Below are 16,256 nucleotides of genomic sequence, written 5' to 3'. Positions count from 1 at the left end.
CAAAGACGGAGGCCAAGATTGTTTAGAAGCAAAGCCTAGGTCAAGCTTCTCTAACAACGTGAAACAATAATGCAATTTCTGGCTGTTTGCAGGCGGCGGAAAAGCAGTCGGGGGGCTGAGAGGAGAAGGTGCCCTCGCCGAGGCCGGGGAAGAGTTCTTTGTTTTGTATTGCCTGGAAAGGGGGAGGGGGTGCGAGGGAGAGACAGAAGGGGTGGGTGGGGGAGTCAGAGCCGTCTTCTGTCAGCTGTTCGGCACTTAACAGCTGGTACCTGTAGACGAAAATAATACCGCCTGCTTTAGCTGCGTCATGGCTCTTCACAGCTTTGCGGGCGATAACAAACTTTTCCACCAGCGTCGCTGCAAGTTCTGCCACCCAGCGCTCTGGCTTTGAAACGGGAGAGGGAGCGCCGTCTCTCCCCCCTCTTTTTTTTCCTCCCCCACTCCCGCGCTTCCCTCTCTCAGGAGATGCTCCGGCTGGGACGGGCGCGGCGCCTGTCACTAACGCGGCGGGGGAGGGAGCGGCTAATCCGCTCTTTCCTCCCCCCCGGCATCCTCTCCCAACAACCGCAGTCATTCGGTGCCTGCGTGCCAACAGCTTGAAGTATACAGGCTCCCTTCATTCAGAGCAGAGCTTCTCCTTGCATATTGATTCCTTCTCCCCGCTCCCGCTGCCGGGGGAAGGGCAGCTGCTTCCTCAGCAAGCTCCCTTTTTTTTCTCCTCTCCTCCGGCCTCACGAATGGGGCCCTTTTCACACATAATCTGCTTCGCCACATAACACAAGCTCAAAAGAGGCGTCCAGGACGCGGGAGGCGGACCCGTTTATCCGCGTAAAAAGCTCTTTGCCTTTTCTCGTGGCGGGGTGAGGGGGGGTGAGGAGAATACTAAGAAGTCCGGAACTGCTGTCCTGGATGTCCCAAAGGTGCTTTTTCAAGAGGCAACTGGACTTTCTGGTTTTTCTTTGAAGACCTTCTTGAATGAGAAGCCAAACGTCTTCAAACCAAAACCAGAAAGTCCAGTTGCCTCTTGAAAAAGCACCTTTGGGACAACCACGACCTGGATGACTGAGAATCTCCATTGACATTTGCTGTTCTAGATGGTTGCTTTACTTTTCACCACTGTCCAGCACTGGTTTTGTTTTGTTTTTTAATTTCTGCCGAGTGCTATAGAGATGGAAAGTATCTGACCTGGTGTAACTTGATCTCTTGGTGTCCCTGCGGGACTGCTGACAGTAAGAATCAACCAGGTATGTCCAGCAGCTGTCCAACTGCTCCAAAGTTCGCTCAAAAGTGCAGAAGCTCAAGCAGTCAGCAGTCAGCCCGAGTTTGCAGACTCTGCTGTGCTTCTTTCCTTTTAGAGATGGGAAAAAGCATAGATAAAAATATGTCGTAATAGTTGATATTGATAAATAACTATGTGCCATCAGCTCCATGTTAACTGTTAACAACTACATAGATGGATTTTCTCCAGAAGGCACTGTCTCCCACCTGGCAATCAATGGTGCATCCATCACCATTGCAATGAAGTGGGTCCCTCTCTCTGTCAGTGCACACCAGGGAAAGTATGCATTTGTCATTTCGAGACCGTGGCATAGGAGTCTCAAAAAGATGTTGAGACTCTAGAAAGAGTGCACAGAAGAGCAACAAAGATGATTAGGGGACTGGAGGCTGAAACATAAAAAACAATTGCTGGAATTGGGTATGCCTAGTTTAAAGAATAGAATAGAATAGAATAGAATAGAATAGAATAGAATAGAATAGAATAGAATAGAATAGAATAGAATAGAATAGAATAGAATTCTTTATTGGTCAAGTGTGGTTGGACACACAAGTCTTGGTGCAAATACTCTCAATGCACATAAAAGAAAAGATACATTTGTCAAGAGTCAAGAATCATAAGGTACAATACTTAATGATAGTCATAGGGTACAATAAGCAATCAGATCATACTAGGAAACAGTCAATGTAAATCGTAAGGATACAAGCAACAAAGCTACAGTCATACAGTCACAAGTGGGAGGGGATGGGTAATAAGGACTGATGAGAAGATTAACAGTAACAGTAGTGCAGACTTTGTAATAGTTGAACAGTATTCAAGAAGGAGTCAGGGTGACATGATAGCAGTCTTCCAATATCTCAGGAGCTGTCACAAAGAAGAGAGGGTCAAGCTATTCTCCAAAGCACCTGAGGACAGGACAAGAAGCAATAGGTGGAAACTAATCAAGGAGAGAAGCAACCTAGAACTAAGGAGAAATTTCCTGACAGAACAATTAATCAGTGGAACAATTTGCCTCCAGAAGCTGTAAATGCTTCAACACTGGAAGTTTTTAAGAAGAGATTGGACAACGATTTGTCTGAAATTGTCTAGGGTTTCCTGCCTAAGCAGGGAGTTGGACTTGAAGACTTCCAAGGTCTCTTTCAACTCTGTTATTCTGTTTGTGAATCTATTTGTGTTGCATTTATACATCTGCAAATATTCATTCTGACTAGGGAGTGCTCAAATAGCAAAGCACATAACAGGAAGTTGGATCGATCAATCAGCATGCAGGATTCACACTTCTAAACAACGCACAGTTGGGATTTGGGAGGTATGCACATGCCTGTCTGCAGCCATTTGCATCCTATGCTTACTCATCAACCTCTTTGTAGCATAGGTATGTGGCAATGACTATACATAGTTTCGAGCAACTCTCAATCAAGCTTCACTACTCTTCTTCTCTTTCCACCTTTCCTAGCATTATGAAATGCTCTTTGGGAGCTGGATCTTTGCATAATGTGTCCAAAATATGATCCTACTCATTTTTGCCTCAAGGGACAATTCTTGATCACTTTGTTCAATAATTCATTTGTTTGTTTTCTTGGCTATCTTGGTACACTCAAGAATCTTCTGTAACACCAAAGTTCAACGATTTCTTGCAAGAACTCTGCTTTTGATATTTGTAGGTGTAGACACATCATAAGATCTGAATATCTCTTCCATAACCTTCATTGCTGTGATATAAAATGCTAATCAATGGAACATTTCTCAACTTTTTTGTTTCTTTTCTTTATTATTAGCAGTTAATCTTAAAATTGACTACCACCACTTCATGGCTTTTACTATCATTTCTAAGGCAGGTTGCTGTATTGTTATTAGTTGGTCTTCTTTTTATTTCATGTTAATCACATTTCTTTCACTGTGCTCCCTGACTATCCTTACCGGTAGTCTTTGATTTACAACCATTGTTCACTGAAACTAAAACAGCAGTGAATGTAGAGACTTACAGCTTCTGTCTAAACTTACAGCCATGGTCACATGATTGTGACCTGGGAATTTGGCAGCCTGTTTGCATTTACAATGGGTTGCCAAGTGTTCCACAATCATGTGATCAACATTGGCAATCTTCCCTGCCTGCTTCCCCAGAAAGTCAACAGGAAAGCCAGCAGGGAAGGTCACAGACTGCTACCACCTGCTTGGTTTCTGGATGCCTGCTGAAAAAGCTCCTTCCTGAAATTCAAGATTGGAGTTCTGCTTGGATCACAGAATGGACCTTTTCCAGCCAGCCTCCTTAAGCACAGCTCCCTCCCACCCAAACTGAGAGACTAGACTCTTTCCATCATTTTTGCTCTCAAAGGAGGAGCAAAAACATTCTTTGGCTTTTTTTCCTCCCTTGTGTAAAAAAGATATAAAGTGGCTTCTGGTCTTGCTTATAATGTACAAACAAATTTGATACCTTTCTTCCCTCTTTAATATTAAGTTACACTTCTTCTCCTATACAAACTCATTTCAACCAGCAAAACCAAAACTCAGTGATACACTTTCCAGTTCCAGTAAAAGCTTCATTAAAATGGTTTGCAGTATTTTGTAAAAGTGACCTCCATCACCTTCTTTGAACTGTTGGTACTATAGAAGGCAAAGGAAGCTACTTTTATTAAATACTTACAAACTTCTTTAGTTCAATTTGATATCTGTCTGCTGTGATGATAATATGATAAATATGTATATAGCTATTGTTTTAAGTCATTAGAAGAATGGACTAGCAATAAATATATAAATAGATCGATTGGCAGAAATTGATAAGTCATTCTCCTGTTTCAATTTTTGTTTCATAGTCAAACAATGTTTTTTTCCTCCTTACTATTTCTAGGATTTTGCATTCCAGTCTCCAAATTGAAGCAAATCCTGCTTGCAGATTCTGTTTATTGAACATGACCATAAATTCATCCATCACATGTTGGATTATGCACTTAGATATTTGTAATATTAAAAAGTTATCCATAAAAGTTTACTTGATGTTCATTAGTCACTGACTACATTGTACCTGAGGACTATCTTTGTAGCATCCTTCTTGACAACGAAAGCAATGCTGTTTCTTCTTTGTTTTTTGTGTTCTTTGTAGTAAACATTATGATCTTCTGACTGAGAGTTTCCCATTCCAGTCCACTTTAATTCACTGATGCATGAGATGTCAATGTGTAATTGATCAATTTCCTCTTTCACTGTATTGATCTTTCTTTTGTACATGCTTCTTATGCTGTGTGTTCCCACCAAAATTATTTCTTTGTGGCTTTGGATTTTCTTCTCCTGCATAGCAACACTAGCAACTAGAGATCCAAGAGGCTTTAATCTACTTGCATCTTTAAAATTTTCCTACTCTAAAAGGTCAAGTCCTCTTTTTTAGCATGTTGAGTGCCATCCAACCTGGGATTAGATTGTCAATCTTATTATCTTGTCAATCTGGTTCATTTTCTTGGTAAAGTACAGACATGGTTTTATCATTTTATTCTCCTGCACAGTGTGGAGTCCTTAGTATTATCTGAGTTTGCTTGTTTCTTGCACACTGTTTATTACCCAACTAGGCAACATCTTTAGAGGTAGAAAAGGGTGGGCTGTTTATAGCCAGCATTGGTGGGGATGTTGTTTTCTTCCTTGAAATTTCCTTGATTAGGCTGTTCTTTATTGCTAGACTGCTTGTCTGTTTTTAATCTTGGTGTTAATCCCTGTTTATCTGAGTGTTGATTGCTGGTGAGGAAGCTTTCTGGTCTTTTTGTTCCTTTTTAGCCTCTTTATTGTCTCTTGAATGTGTAAGTGTTATTTATCTCCATTTGCTTGTTGATGTTGATTTGTCTGAGTGCCAAGCTTTCAGGAATTTCCTAGTATTTTGAGATTTACTTTGCTTTAGGATGCTCCCAGTTTTCTGGTTGAAAACATAGTTAAGTTTGTTGTTTGTTTTAAAATTACATTTTTACTATGTCTTCTGACTGCTAGTAGGTTTTTAAGATCAAATCAAATACCTTTATTATGGTCTGTGATAAGCTTTTTAGTTCTTCTATATAGTGGCTATTACAGTCCTCACATTGTTGTAGATGACAATCTGTTGAGGCAACTCTTTCTTTGAGTTTGTGGTCTATCAAGGTGGCAGAAGAGATGCTGGAGGGAGCCTGCAGCTCATCTGTTATAGGTTTATCTCCCCCATTTTGGAATATCAAGGAAGCCTCACAAATCTATAGAAATTATTACTGAATGTTTTCCAAAGCTTTGTTTAGAAAGTGATAGCTCCTCAGGTTCATAATTAGATGTGAATGATAATTGTTTTAAGATCATTACTATGAGAAGATAGACTTCTTTCTCCCTCCAGTTCATAAGGAAATTCGCTACACGTGTTCTATTCTACCAGAAAGAATTCCTCAGTGCAGCTGCTTGTCTCTTGTGCTGCTCCCAGCTGCTGCTTAAACAAAAAAAATAAATCCAATCTGGATTGAAGGACATTGGCAGTGCAGCTTGGGTGGTGTTTGGTTTAACTGTGGCCAGCACAAGACCTGATTGGTTGCTCCATTGCTTCCTGAACTTTCTATCCATGCTGAAAAGGTAATCCTTGCTAGATGGTGAGCTCTGAGTACCGGCTTTTCTTTTAGGGATTATTCCCTAATCACTATTCCCTGTGCTGCTTCCCTTTGCCTTCCCAAGTGTATGCACACATAGATGCCTTTACACACACACACACACACACCTCCCACATTATCTTCTTTGACATTAAAGCAATGTCAATGTTTTCTTTTTTCTCCATATATGGTACCATTGTAGTCTAATGCCATAATAATCAAAGCAATAGGGAAAGCATTCTTTTTCTTTTTTCCTTTGGTCCATGGAAACTTTTTCACACTGAAGAACTGATAATTCAGCTTCACAGAAACAAATTGACAATGGTTCTTCCTTGCAATTCAAAGATTGAAAAATAAAGAAAAATGAGACTTTGCTGGATTGTGGCCGGAAGATGGGAAAGCAAGGGGAGCATGCTTCATCCATTATAGTCAAACATTGAATGGGTTCTCATTGGGAGATGTAACAGTTGAATGGATTATGAGTTTCCAGGGTTGAGGGTAATTCACTTGACTTAAGGGACCATTGTTGGGTCAACAGCAAGATTATTAAAAAATCAGAACTGCCAAGTAAAGAACTGAGCAGCCCAGAGTAGCAAACGGGCCCCTGGATGAAAGGTGTGGAGTTGGATGTGCAGGCAACTGGAGTTGGTACTGCTGCTAGAATGGAATGGAGTGAAGGAGATCATCTACTTTAAGCAGCTCAGGAGAACTCAAGTAAGAAAACAGCAGTTTTGGCTCAAAGCTGGCAAACATGTTGTCAGTTAGCTGAGAGTAGAAGAACATCATCCATTTCTGAAGATTCTGTTTTCACTGCTCTTTTGGTACTCAAAGGGATAAAAGGGATTATTTTGCCTAGTTGGGTAATGAAATGTCTGCAAGCATATAACCAAGCTCAGAGAGGAACTAAGAAACCACAGAAATGAGATTCAAAGTTATCTTGATATCTTGAGAAATGAGCTGAAAAATAACAATGAAACTTAACAGAGACATCTACGAAGTTTTTCACACAGGAAACAAGAGCCAAGTACATAGGTATAAAACAGGAATATTTATTGATTATCATTGTGAAAAAGTTATTGGAATAGTAGTTGATTGCAACCAATATGGAGTATCATGTACCTCAGCTCTTTCTATCAGATTATTCAATATCTTCATGAAGCTACTTGGAGTAATGTATCATCAGTATGTTTGGAGTATGTTTCAACTATATGATGAAGATACACCATTGTTTATCAGCCTTCTGGCCAGGCAGGAGATGTTGTTGAAGTCCTGTCCAGTCCTTAGAGGCGATGAGAACTAAATTGGTTGAAATAAGCTCACATTAACTCTCTGGAAGCTAAAACTGCTCTTTTTTGGTGATTGGTTTGGCTCAGTTGTGGGTAAACTTGTATTCTAGAAGAGGTCATAGGGAGCAAGTCCATCAAGAGCAATGAGCAATGGTTACTGTCAGAAAATATTTTGCCCAGCTCTGCATCAATTATGTACTAGTTGTGAGACATTTTGGAAGAATCACTTCAGTAACTCCTTATTTGACACTAACAATGAAATTTGATTTCTTGGAAGATGATTTGGAAGGTAAAATTGGTTCAGAATGTAATGGTCTGTCTGCTAACTGGGAGAAATGGGAGAAACAGGCTTAGCAACATCACACTAGTGCTACAGGTGCAAGCTGGTTGCCAATTTGCAATCTGATCCCAATCTGCTTGTTGGTTATTACTTTTGAAGCCCTTCATGGCCTGGTCCATAGATACTTACTATACCTTTTTATTTTTATTTTTTTATTTTATTTATTTATTTTTGTCAATTGCTTACAAGATAATAGGTATAAGTAAAAAACATAGTTATGAATACATGGATGCATATAAGAAAAATAAAAAAATAAAAGAAACTATAGGACAGGGATGGTAGACACATTAGTGCGCTTATGCACGCCCCCTACAGACCTCTTAGGAAAGGGGTGAGGTCAGTAGTAGACAGTCTAAGGTTAAAGTTTTTGGGGTTTGGGGAAAAAAACACAGAGTCAGGTAGAGTATTCCAGACATTGACCACTCTGTTGCTGAAGTCGTATTTCCTGCAATCAAGTTTGGTGCAATTAACCTTGAGTTTGTATCTATTGTTTGCTCTTGTATTGTTATGGTTGAAGCTGAAGTATTCATTGACAGGTAGGACATTGCAATGTATGATTTTATATACTATACTTAGATCGGACTGAAGGCGGCGTAGTTCTAGGTTTTCTAGGTCTAGAATTTCAAGTCTGGTGGCATAAGGTATTCTGCAATGAGTAGAGAAGTGGAGAACTCTTCTTGTGAAATATTTCTGGACTTTCTCAACTGTGTTAATATCAGATACGTAATGTGGGTTCCAGACTGTTGACCTGTATTCAACTATTGGTCTAGCAAATGTTTTGTATTCTCTAGTTATTAGTGTAATATTACCAGAGAAAAAGCTACATAGGATTAGGTTAACAACTCTTAATGCCTTTTTGGCTATGTAGTTACAGTGGGCTCTAGCACTTAGATCATTAGAGATGAGTACTCCAAGATCCTTGACAGAGTTTGGATCATCAACAAGGTCTTGACTATTCAGCCTGTATTTTATTTTCTGATTCTTTTTGCCAATATGTAAGACAGCATTTATTTGTTGAGATTTGAAGTTGCCATATGTTTGACCATTCTGATACATAGTCAAGGTCTTTTTGAAGGGTAGCAGTATTGTCGGTGGTGTTGAATAGCTTTACATCATCAGCGAAAAGAATGCAGTTTCTCTTAATATGATCACAGAGGTCATTTATGTAGAGTATGAAAAGAGTTGGTCCTAGAACACTGCCTTGGGGGACACCACTGTTGACAGGTATAGAATTTGATAGGACGCTCCCAATTTTGACCATTTGTTGTCTGTTTGACAGGAATGCTTCTATCCGGTTATGCAGGTGTCCAGAGATACCATAAGATTTTAGTTTTAGGTGTAGTTTGTCGTGTACCACTGAATCAAAGGCTTTACAGAAGTCTTTGTAGATTGTGTCTATTGCTTTGCCCTGATCAACCAGGTTCCCTAGCAATGAAATATTTAGAGTACCTGTCCTACATGTTTGGCAGCTTATGATCTTCCTCTCTGGTTGTCCACACTCTGGAGTGGCTTGCCTGGGAAACCCACCTGTCCACTGGCCCTAAATAGACACCTAAGACTTGTTTACTTTATTGAGTTCTAATGGGCTGAATTAGCTAGTTTTGGTAATCATATTTTTAAATAAATATATTTGTATTTTTGGATATTTTTTATTTAGGTATAAATGCATAATATGCAACAAATTAATTAACAGCAAATTCCCCTTCACCTGTCCCATTAAGCATATCATGCATTTAGGGTCACTTGTGCACATTTTGTTTGGTACTAAGGAAAGTGAAGAAAAGTTTGCAAATTAAAGTTTGAGGAAACTTTTACCTGCTGGATTTGTTTGCACTGAATTTTTAAAAGATAAAAAGAATCATTGCCAGGAAGGAGGGCAGGGGAGAGAGAGAACAGCTGGTGCCATTCATAGGAACCAGAGCATCCTTCTAATTTAACAGAATTGTCTAGGGAAAATCCCGCAATTTATTTGGAGTAAGGATATTTTATAGGAAGGATTTCACATTAGCTCTATGGATGGCAGAGAAAGAACAAAGTCTATAATTTTAACCAAATGTGAGATTGAGAAAAAGTGAAATAATAGGGCATTATTATGATCAATATAAAGTGTACATTATACCAGAATAATTGTGTTAAGTCATGGAATCAAATGAAGAGGAATATATTAAAATGGGACAAAATTGCAATTGACATAATTGGGGAGAATTTCTGTAATAATGCTTTGCCAAGAAGGGATTTAGTTTTCAGTGATTTCATATGCACGGAGTCAAGAAAGATTGAAGGTAGATAATAAAATACTTGAATTTGAGCATCAGAAGACAGAATTTAAAGTTGAACAATGTATAATTGATGAACATGTAGTTGCTAAAATGTATACACTTTTATTAAAATTTGAAACAGAAGAAGTGAAAGATAATATGATAAAATTATTGAAGTATGTGGGATATAATTTTTTGATGGAAGAATGAGAAAATATGTGATTAAAATGATAGGAATTAACATGTTATTATTTAAAAAGAATTTCTATAAAATGATGTATGACTCAAAAGAATTGTCTGTAATGTATAAAAGTACTTCAAATTTAGATTTGGTAGATTATTTTTACATTGGATTATTGCTACAAGAGTATTATACAGTATGTGGAAAAATGAAAAGGCTTCAAAATACCTTCAGTGAAGGAATGGTTGGTGAAGATGATAAAACTAGCAGAGATGGCAAGATTAATGGGTGCATTTATCAGTGACTAGAATCCCCCCCTTTTTTTGCTGAAAAAAAAAAAAAGAAAAATGAACATGTCCTTCAAAGGTTTGAAGATTAGAAAGGGTAAATAGATGATAGATTGATATAGATAGATAAAATAAAGAAAGATGTAACCTTAGAGAAAGAGAATAAAATATAACATAAAACAATAATGTTAGATCGCGGGGAAAGAGACTCGAGACCAGTGTGACTTTTCAGCTCTTTATTTAGTTCCTAAAATCTGTCTTAACCGGGGAGCCGCGGCAGCCTCTTTTATTGACGGCTGCTCGCGGCTAGTGGCCAATGATGGCTCCTTGAATCTCCCGCCATCCAGACAGGCCAATCGTAGGGTAGGGATACTGTCCAATCAAAATGAGGTAATTGGGCCAATCAGCGAGCTGCCCTGGTGGGCCAATCAGATTACAGGATTTCAAGTATGTTAATACAGAACAATAAGAATAAAGAATAAAATATTTATAAAATATAAATTTATAATCTTTCCCCCATTTTCTTTCTTTTTCCTTTCTACATTTCCAATTGCTTTTTCTTTTACTATTTTCTTTTCTAACTACTCACTAATTTTCCTTATTCTTTTTTTTTAACAAGTCTTCAAAAAACAACCTGTTAGACTGCAATGGCAAATCACTTCTGTATTGTTACCAAGCAGGGGTGTCTACAAGGTATGGTCAAAAAAGTCAATATGAAACCACAATGGTGAGATAGATGTTCTTTCTGTTTTTTTTACATAGGTCACATGTGAAAAAACAGGTGAAGCTTCAATTGCAGCATTGCAGACACCACCTTGATTTTTTTTAACATACTTTGCAGATACTTTGCTGTCAAATAACGTACAAAAAAAAGAAGCTGAAGATCTGAAAGAGCTCTTCTATCTTTGGCAAAGGGAAAGTGTGGCTCTTTCTCTAATTACTTGACAACTGCAAATGTTTCTTTAGAGTTAGAAACAAATGAAAATCACATAATATGGCCGAAAAGAATTTTATTTATTTATTTATAAAATTTATTGCCCACCCATCTCACCTCAGGGTAATTCTGGGAGGCTTACAATCATAAAAAATAAAAACTGTACAGAGATAAAAGCATGAATAAGATACAATACACAGCCAAATTTGGTGACCCAATTAAAATATGGGGAGGATGGAAGCAGGCAGGGAGGTGGGATCTGTTTAGTTTAGTTGACTTATTTTATTGTCACTGTCATTTCATACAACGAAATCAAACACCATCTTCATGCACATCATGACCATGAAAATAAACACAAACACACATCCTTCATGCTCCACACATTTAATTGAAAACCCCTGACACCGCACCAACACTGCACTATATGGTAGAATTCAACAGAGCTACTGCCCTGGGATAGAAGCTGTTTTTCAACCTATTGTCCTTGTTTTTATTATTCTGTACCATCTGCCAGGTGGTAATAGTTCAAAAAAAAAAGGGTGTCCAGGATGAGATGGATGAGAAGGCAGTGGGACTTATAAAGCTCTTCCAAAGAGGGAAGAGAGCAACCAATGGTCTTCTGGGGAATGACATTAATTCTCTGGGGTGCTGTCCTATCTGCCACTGTGCAATTGGCAAACCATACAGAGATGCAGTAAGTTAAGATACTCTCTATGGTGCAGTGGTAGAAGGTCACCAGCAGTTTTTCATTCAGTTGTTGTTTTCTGAGAAGTTTCAGGTAGTATAATCTCTGCTGGGCCCTTTTGACCAGTGCTGCAATGTGAGCACCCCAGGTCAGGTCCTCTTTTATGGTAACACCCAGAAACTTAAAACTGGCTACTTGCTCCACTCAGTCTCTATTGATAAGCAAGGGCTGGATGTCTGATCTGTTCCTTCTATAGTCCGCTATAAGCTCCTTGGTCTTATTGGTGTTGAGGACCAAGTTATTGTCTCCACATCATGAAAGCAACTGGTCCACCTCATCTCAGTAGGCAGAATCATTCCCCCCAGAGATGAGTCCCATCACTGTTGTATCATCTGCAAATTTAGTAATAGTATTACTACCCTGGCAGGGAATGCAGTCATGCACATAAAGAGTATAGAGTAAGGGACTCGACACGCAACCCTGGGGTGTACCAGTGTTAAGAATAAGGGCTGAAGAGGTATGATTACCTAATCTAACCCTCTGTGAGTGGCCAGACAAGAAATCCATAATCCAAAGGCAGATCGAATAAGAAAGTTCAAGGTGCAGAAGTTTAGAGATTAGTCTATGTGGAAGAATTGTGTTAAATGCAGAACTAAAATCTACAAAAAGCATCCTCACATAGCCCCCCCCCCCGCTGTTCTAGATGAGTCAGAGCAGTGTGAAAAGTGATGGCTATAGCGTCCTCTGTAGATCTATTTCTTCTGTATGCAAACTGGTGTTTAGAAGGAACACCAGAAATGATGTGCTGGCAGACCCATTTCTCAAAGCACTTCATGATGATAGGAGTGAGTGCCACTAGTCTGTAATCGTTGAGGTTATTGATAGGGAACTTCTTTGGCAGCAGAACAATGGTGGAAGCCTTCAAACAAGATGGAATAGCGGACTGGGATAAAGACCAATTGAAGATCCTGGTAAAGACTCCAGCCAACTGATCAACACAGTCTTTAAGTACTTGACCAGAGATACCGTCAGGACCGGCAGCCTTTCTAGGGTCTACAGCTCTCTGAATGCTCTTCACCTCCTGTTCCTCCACAATGAAGTGGGGGTTACAATTGGCTGGTGGTTATATTTTAGCTGTCTCTGATGTCTCCACTTCAAAGCGAGCAAAGAAATGATTCAGTTCCCCTTCCAATGAAGTACCCCCCTCAGCAGGGATGACATTGGTCAGTTGATGGTTGGTAATCTGTTGTTAATCAATCAACCACTTCCACTATGATGCTGCTCTCCCATTGGAGCCCTAAGCCACATAGCAGAACCAGGCTCTCACAGAAGTCAGGAGGGTTGGAGCCAACATCATTGTGCATGGGAGGGGGGCAGATTTTAAAAAGGGCAAGTGCAATGGCAGAGATGGCCCTTCTCCTGAACTACTTTCATGGAATCTTCACAGCATATTTAAAATAAAGCATTCACTTTAAAAGACAATCCCATGTACATCAAGAAAATATATTTTAATACTCAAGTATTAGAAATTGGGAGGTTCAGTCACAAAATGTTTTCCTCGGTTTAAAAAAGTTGTTTCTTTTGAGCTTTTCTTAACGTCAACATTTTTGTATATAGAAATATCTCCCTTCTTATAATTCCAATTTCCTGCAACTCTTGGATCTTTAAAGACTGTCCTGGATTTATTCATCTTGTTTTCTATTTTGACTAGCATTATTATAGATCTTGAAATGGCTTCCAAGATATTGATAAGTTAGCAATGGCTTTGATTGCTGTTCTGCAGTCCTTTGGAGCTATTAACAAATCATCCGGTGGAGTCAGTGGAAGATTCTTTGTTCCTTAATAGAATTTCAGATGCTCCTTGCTTAACAACCATTCATTTAGAGACTTTGAAATTATGATGGCACTGAAAAAATATGACTCACAACTGGTCCTCACACTTATAACAATTGCAGCATGCTCATGGTTACATGATTGTGATCTGGGCACTTGGCAACAAGCTTGCACTTACAATAATTGCAGTGTCTTGCCGTCACATGAACACCATTTATGTAGCTTCCCAGATGATGTCTGGCAAGCAAAGTCAACAGGGAAGCTAGCAGGCATCACAAATTGTGTTTATACATCTCTTTTAATGATATGTTAAAAGGGCAAAAAAGTCAGGTATGGTCACATGATGCCTCACTTAACTGCACCACTTAACAATGAATTTTCCAGGCCCCATTGTGATTGTACGTGGAAGACCACCTGTAAATGGAGGAACTACATATTATTTTTATTTGTTTATAATAAATTGTTTATAATGAGGGAATAAATGTTATTGAAATAAAGAAAAAGCCTTTTAGAAAGAAAGCACTTGACCTAACACATACTAATTATTAAGTTGGTTATTAGTTCTAAACAGAATGTATTGTGCTTTTCACTAAAAAGCTACAAAGAGCTACGAAGAGCAAATCTTGTCATTTTGAGTACCATTGAACAACAACTAAGAGGGACTTATATTTTAAAACCAAGAAGTCCAACATACAAATTACTTGTTACCTATTTCTAGCTGTATTGGAGAGTGGAGTTTTATAGTAATCGTTTCAGTAACTGTCCATTCATGAAATATTTGGTCTTCATCCCTGAAAACGCCCGGCTCAACCCAAATGAAGACGGCTTTGCCAACAAGCGGATCCTGCCAAAGCGCTGGAATAACGCTAAGAAGAAGAAAACCAGTAACTATAAATTTAGGTCTGTTCTGTGTTTTTCAATATAATCTTCTTGACGCTCTATAAATACACAGCAAGTTGTTATCCAAACAAGAGACCAGGAATTGCAAATCTGTCCTGTTACTATTACCTGGAGAGTTTCAAGAAGGAAGATTGTATGTCCATGTGTTTCAGATAATTAAAGGACACTCACAGTTAAACAGTGGCCAGAACTCTCAAAATGACATGAAAAGCTGTAAAAATATTGGTCCTAAAATGAGGAAGTTAAGATTTCCAACTGCTGCAGCACCTGTCCAGTAGAATGATGTATCCTCAGAGAATCACGTAGATGCCATTTTCTATATTGTTTCAGAAATATTTGAAGACTTGACTATTTTGCCAGACCTTGGGGACAGTGACCATCATGCTTCCTTCTATTGTAGGTGGTTTATAGTTGGAGTCATGCTCTCTTGGTTGGCTGTGCATTTTTTCCATGTTTTTTTTTAAAACTGTAACTCACTCAATTTATTTATTTATTACCAAAGAAATTATCTGATTTGACAGTTATTCCACACAGTTCTAAAATGGAAGTAATGCAAAGAAGAGAAGATAGGGTCCAGTGTCAATTTGTGAAAGATATTTTACAAGAGGAAGTGCTCAGGATACACAACCAGATTTTCACCCCAACTACAAAGAAATTTAAGAATTGTGTCACAGTTATAGTCTTCTGTACATCAAATGATACTGTATGTGTTGTTATATTTTTCATAGATGAGTTGTTCTTGAAGACAGACTGGAAACTTCGGGTATTACAAATGATTGGAAAGCACTACCACTGGAATTTGGGAACATCTTATACCAGTTGTATGCTGTCTGCATTGCAGCACAAATAATTTCTGATCCCAGTTTAAGGTGCTAGCAAGCTTTCACTTTGAATCAGTCTCTGAGAAAATACCTCTGTGTATATTCCTACATACATTGTAAGGTTACCATCAGATCCCTTGCTGAAGGTTTCCATCATGCTGAGATCCAGAGGTAACTGCTAGAAAGCCTTCACAAGGATGACCTCCAAGGGCAACACAACTGGCATCTGCTTTGTTATTTTTCAGGAACCAGAACAAAAACTATTTTATTTGTCCAAGCATTTGAATGTTTTTAATGCACTCAATTCTAGTATTTCGTTAACTTGTATGATGCCATAGAATTCTCCATTCCTGGTCCATGCCTTTGTTTTCATTGTTTGTATGCTGCATATTTTTCATTTAAAAATTTAAAAATATTTTAAATATAATTAAAATGAAAAAAATTGCACATTTAAAATTCACTTTAAGCTCCTTTAAAATAGTTATGAATGCCAAAACATACATTTTAAACATAAATGTAATGTAGGCCAGCACACTTGTGTAAAAACATGGGCATTCGTAGTGACCTCTGTATTCATCTTGTCTTGAGGTCTCCATTCTCCATACATAACTGGCAGATGGCCAGCTTTCTTGAAGAATATTGAGGATTGATCAACTGAGAGAAAAAAATCGCAATTACATCATAAAGTCCAGTTGTGAATTTACCATTGAAAGCTTTGGAGGTTGTGCATGGCTTCTCCTTTGTCTAAAAGAGCTGAACGTATCTGGAAACGAATTAGGCTGATGTAATCTGTCATGGCTCTCCAGGCAGCCTTTAAGAAAAATGCTGGTTCATTGAAGGTCACACTGTAAATTGGTGTTCAGCTCAAGCGG

This window comes from Notechis scutatus, chromosome 3 (assembly GCF_049901735.1).
Source record: "Notechis scutatus isolate UNSWTSFEM ecotype Mainland chromosome 3, rNotScu1.2, whole genome shotgun sequence".
In the NCBI taxonomy this organism is placed as follows: Eukaryota; Metazoa; Chordata; class Lepidosauria; order Squamata; family Elapidae; genus Notechis; species Notechis scutatus.
Note: the sequence above shows the minus strand (reverse complement) of the source record.